This window comes from Pteropus vampyrus, unplaced genomic scaffold, assembly GCF_000151845.1.
Source record: "Pteropus vampyrus isolate Shadow unplaced genomic scaffold, Pvam_2.0 Scaffold6, whole genome shotgun sequence".
NCBI lineage: Eukaryota > Metazoa > Chordata > Mammalia > Chiroptera > Pteropodidae > Pteropus > Pteropus vampyrus.
Genome location: NW_011888787.1, coordinates 1 through 5,543, shown reverse-complemented (window position 1 = coordinate 5,543; position 5,543 = coordinate 1). Strand labels below are relative to the sequence as shown.

Sequence of the window (5,543 nt, the reverse complement as noted above, 5' to 3'; positions counted from 1 at the left end):
GACTTCTACTCTCAATGTCCTGAATACTCGATCGGCATCTTTTGCGTTTCAGTTGGTTTTCTTTGGACTTACCCTACCTAGTGTGCCACCGCTTCCGCATCCGCTCGCCCTTCCCAGATCCGCCTGGATCTCTCAGCTGCTTCTGAGGCTGAGCCCGACCTATGGGTGTCATCTCCGAGGTAGCCACGAGGGGGCGCGATGGTTCCTCCGGCAGTGGTCCTGCCTTTTCTGTTGGGTCAGTAGTTTCTATTTGCCAGGACATTGTGGATCGCAAGTGAGAGTGAAGAACACATCCCGGGAACAGTGTTGGCAAAATGCCCACCAACACCAACACTGAGCCGGGGTTTTCTCCTAAACCATAGTTCAATATTCTGGCACCTTCAGATAGGAAAAAACTAAAGTTATTTCTGACAGTGAAATGTGTTACTTAAAATTACTACTGCCATTTAAGAAGGGAGTGTAAGGAAGCTTCCTGATTTTGCCAAGCTACTGATGCACGTCATCTGAATGCAGATTGGAGGCTGAGAGACAGCGCCAGTGTTTTCTGCCTATGAAGGAAAAAGAGAAGGCCTGGGAGAAGAGGTGAGGAGAGGAGACTGTAGCCGGAAACATAAAGAGGTTGTTTTGGGGTGGGAGGGAAGGATGGGTGGGCTGGTGTCTAGAGAATTGGATAGCATGGTTGTAAGATGTGGAAGCAAGACATCAAGTGCCTGGTGACAAGAAATGAAGCATGAGGAAAGATTAGACAAAGGGCAGGAGAGGAACTCTACCCAGTCGCAGCCTCTCACGAGGTACGCAAATGAGAAACTGGTCATGGCTCCTCACAGGATTCCTTATGCTCCTGGGAAGATCAGAGAATTCTACCAAGACTGAGGTCTACCAAAGCGAAGCTATTTCTCTACACAGGACAAGCCTGTTGTATCTTCACCGGAACGGCGAAGGCTTAAGCCATGTAAGAGGATTCTACCTCTCAATAGCATAAGGTGAGTAACCGCAGCATCGCGCCCCAAACAGACTGGAAGCCGGCAGTTCCCGACAAGCTTGTAAGATTAAAGAAACGAGATCAATGAAACAAAAGCCCTGTGCTTTCGAGAAAAGTGCTTTTTCCGGTACTGTGAAGAACACTCACGGGTTATCGCCTAAAACACATAGAGTGAACAGCCGCAAGTCAACTCAAATGAAGCTTCCCTCAACCCTCTGTATGACGCTGCAAGCTACGCAAACTAAGACCTTTCTTTTAAACACCAAGACCAGGGGAGAGCGCGAACGCAGTCCCCCACTACCACAAATTATGCAGTCGAGTTTCCCACATTTGGGGAAATCGCAGGGGTCAGCACATCCGGAGTGCAATGGATAAGCCTCGCCCTGGGAAAACCACCTTCGTGATCATGGTATCTCCCCTGCCAGGTAAGTATGAGTTGTTCGCACGCCGCCCCGCCACAGCCTCACGCGCCTCACACTGTACACCCACGGTCACTTTGCTCCCCGCACCCCTGAGCCTCCGCAGCCCTTCCGCACACCTAGGACACGCAGCTTCAGGCCGCGGCCGGGACTCGCTCCCACGGCACGCCACAGCGTGCCGCGTTTAAGCGGCAGGTGCCCGAGCAGCAGCCCCTGCGCCGCCTCATCTGCATAGGACACGCCCTGCCCGTGGCGTCACGGCGCTAGCCCTTCCCTCCAGCCCGCGCCCCGCCCCCGACCGCTCCGCTCCGCCCCCAGGCCCGCCCCCAGCCCGCGTCTGCCGGGCGGTGACATCAGCCCCTCCCGCCCTCCCTCCCCGCCGCTTTGTGCCGGCCGCGCGCCGCGAGCCGCGAGCGGGCTTCGTTACCCTTCTCTCTGGTGGACGTGTTGTCCGAGGCTCTGGTGAGGCGAAAATCGCCTCCTTTGAAAAGCACACGTCTTTTTTAAACCGCGGGCTTCTCGGGAACGTGGGCGGGGGTCCTGTGCCGGTGGGGGCCCCGTGGTGCGTTCACCCACCTCGGGAGCCTGGGCGCCTTTCTTGAAATAATGACTTTCAGTGCGTGGAATAGAACGGTTAGGGTTTCGGAGGAGCGGGGGTTCCTTGCAAGCCCTGTCATCTCTGTGGCCTGCAGTACTCCCAGGCATCCACTGGGGGTTTGGGCACATTTCCCCTAGGAATAAGGGGGGCACTACTGTAATCCTTGCCAAAGTGGCATGGTTGAAGTGCCTAATTCGACTATGTTCAAAACCTACCTTGCTGGCACCTTGATCTTGGACTTCCCAATTTCCAGAATTGTGAGGAGTAAGTTGTTTAAGTCTTCAGGTCTGTGGTATTTTGTTATCACAGCCTGAGAATAATATTCCCATCCAGGCCTGAAGGCAATACTGGCTTCCTAGCTGCTTCCGGATTCCTGGTGTTTCTCAGTCATTTATTGGATTCTTTTCCTAAACTATCCACACGTTTGTAAATATTGCTTTCATAAAACTCTCTAAATCACCCCACCTAAGTGTGCCGCCCGTTTTCTATCAGAACCAAACCATTTTATGATTTCAAATGATTTCTTCAGGAAAAGCTGATAAACCAGTTAAGAGGGAAGATTTAAAATGCTGATAGAAGGCCCTGAGAGAGTGGGATTTGTCAACTTTCAGCTTAAATCCAGCTCTGTGACTTCAGGGCTTGCACACTTAACCACTAGACTATGCCGCGTCACCCTCAATTTTCAGCTTGAGAGACTGAATGTACAAATGTACAATGACCAGACCATATCTAAAAATATAACTAACTGACCCACAAGCTACAGCCCAGAAATCTGCCCAGGGTACCGTCAAATGACAAAACTAACACGATTTAGTAACAGTTCTGATGTTCTTTATTCAAGAAAAGGCAATCCATAGATTGAGAAAGCACCAGAGCCTCAAAAGCAGTGGAGCACTTTCTGAGAGATCTGGGGCAAGAGCAAGTTAATAGAGCATTGGGAGAGGCAAATCAGAAGCAAGCTGTGATTATCTAGGAGGTCTGCGGACTTCCTTACCAGGCTAGCAGATCTTATTTCCTAGGAGAAGGTGAGCTGCTAGCTAAAGCTGAGTTGGAGGATTGTGGTTGGTGTCTGTTATTTCCTTGACAGGTATTTTCCCTAAGTGCAGAGTGACTTAGGCTTAGATCGGTGATGTGGGTCAGGCCAGTGGGGCGGCCTCCATTTTGTGGGTCCTGATATACGAATTAACTTTATCAAACCCTTTATCTTCAACCCGGGAAGGCAGCCTGATAGGTCAGACTTGCAGGAAGCCAGATTGCAAGTTCCAGTTACAACCCAAGAAGCTAAATAAAGCTAAATTAGCTTCTGTAACAATTGGGCCAAAATGACCAGGACTTGATAATTGACATTTCCCCCAATTATTATTCCTGCTTCCAATTTAGGACAAACCAGAGAAAATCAATATGCACCTCAACTTATCTCACAGGATACCAGGCTTCTAGTCAGCCCACCTACAGCCTCCCCACGCCATCAGCCTCCATTGAGGTCACATGGGAAGCTCCCCTTTTGTCTACTCTAGAGCTTTCCCACTCCTCCATCTGCCTTTCAGTCTCTGTCGAAATACAATTGACAATGGCTGATAGCCTTTGCTTTTCTTGTTTGGTCTTTGTTTATTTCTAGGAGCTTCGATGTAGAGTTAACAAAGACTCCCTCCTTGACTAACCTTTAGTCAAACTCCTCTGAACCCTCTTCTCAGTTAGTCCTAGTCCTTAGCCTGCCAAACCCAGTTTTAGCAAGAATCCCCCCAACCTTGATATCTAAGCAAGTTTCTCAGCAATTTTCCATCTGATGACTCCCTGAGAGTGCATGGATTCTTTGCTCTGTGAACTACGCCTGGCTTGATCACATGGCATGCAGCATTGCCACATGGTACCAGCTAATTTGTCCTTCCAAGTTTTAAGCCCTGGGGCCTTTTGCATTTTAATGAATGTAGGTTCTATTGGGCATCTTCCAGAAGAGACTGGTTTTGTTGCAATTGAAGACTTGCTTTGGATGGTATCCTTTCTCTTTAATCAACTTCTTCAACTCTGTTGGAAATGAGGCAGCATTTTCTTCATCGGCAGACACAGCCTCTCCAGTAATATTAATATTTTTCAGTCCAAACTTATTTCTGAATAGGTGTAACCAACCCTTACTTGCAGTAAATGGCTGGGTGTCACTAATTTCAGGAGATCCCTTGCTGAAGTCTATGTGAAATAGGCTCAATGCTTTCTGGTGCAACATGTTCTTGTCAATTGAAACATGTTTTCTGTTCATGTCTTCCACCCATAAATTTAATGCCTTTTCCATTTTAACTAAGCACTTTTCATGTACTGTTGCCATAACTCCTGCAGTTTAAGGTGTGACAGCAAAACTAATATTAATTTTTTTCCCCTCTGCAAAATTTCACAGACAAAAATGTTAAAGAAAAACTTTTAAGGCCAAAAGTTTTCATAAAAGAAAGGGTTTATTGAGCCAAATGCTAGTTAGAAAAAGAACCAGGTCCTGGGGCATGCAGTCTAAACCACCAGCAGCAGGGCGAGATGGGGAAGACAAACGTCTGCCATTCCGGGGTTGATGAGGCTCTTTTATATACAGTGTTTGGGGAAGAAAGATGTAAGTTGTTTTGAAAGAATTTACATTGGCTATATAGACGAAGGGGAGGGAAAAGGTGATGTGGGCTAGTCGTGGGTTAGGTGTACAGTCCAGAAGCAAGAAGTATTTGCTCTTCCTAGATTGGTTGTGGGCGACAGTCCGGAAGGTTCATGTGTAAGCAGGGTGCTGTCACATGTGGAGAGCAGCTATTCTCTTTAGATAAGAGCTGAGAAAGCTGCCTGGAAGTTGGCGCAAGGTTTCAACCTACGTTCAGGATGCGAATTCCTTGGTTTCAGCCTGCGACTCTGTTAACTAACTCTCCTGTCTCTTTTCCTTACTCTCGACCTGCCTTAACCAAAAGTATTTCAGAACTTTTTTGTCAAAATTAGTTTTGACCGTAGTCTTAGCAACTTCAGGATATAATTTTTTCCTTTGAGAACTTTCACCTCTTACTTAAAGGAAGCACTTTAAGGCTTCTCTTTGTAATAGCCCATTGCCAGCACCACTCTTCTTGCCTCCGAGGCCATTATTAAGATAACGGTTACTTGAATACAAGCACTGTGATACCTCCACAGTGAGTGACAGTCGCTCTGATAACTGAGAACAGCATGTAGAATGTAAATGCTGGACAAAGGAGTGATTTATGGCTCTGTGCTTCTCAGAACAGCGTGCAATTTAAAACTTATGAATTGTTTATTTCTGAAATTTCCAATTTGTTATTTCTAGACCTTGGTTGACCATGGGTACTGAAACTGTAGAAGTGAAACCGTGCGCAAGGGAGCGTATTGCCTGCAGGCCACAGAGATGACAGGGCTTGCAAGGAACCCCCGCTCCTCCGAAACCCTAACCGTTCTATTCCACGCACTGAAAGTCATTATTTCAAGAAAGGCGCCCAGGCTCCCGAGGTGGGTGAACGCACCACGGGGCCCCCACCGGCACAGGACCCCCGCCCACGTTCCCGAGAAGCCCGCG

The 5,543-nt window shown here is 48.1% G+C and overlaps 1 non-coding gene across 1 annotated transcript; it reads right to left on the bottom strand.

Annotated features, from left to right (window-relative positions):
- Nucleotides 1-1,251: 1,251 nt before the first annotated feature.
- Nucleotides 1,252-1,415, bottom strand: LOC111745586. Its single transcript, XR_002782709.1, has one exon. It is a non-coding gene; the product is annotated as a U1 spliceosomal RNA (small nuclear RNA).
- Between the last annotated feature and the right edge of the window lie 4,128 nt (nt 1,416-5,543).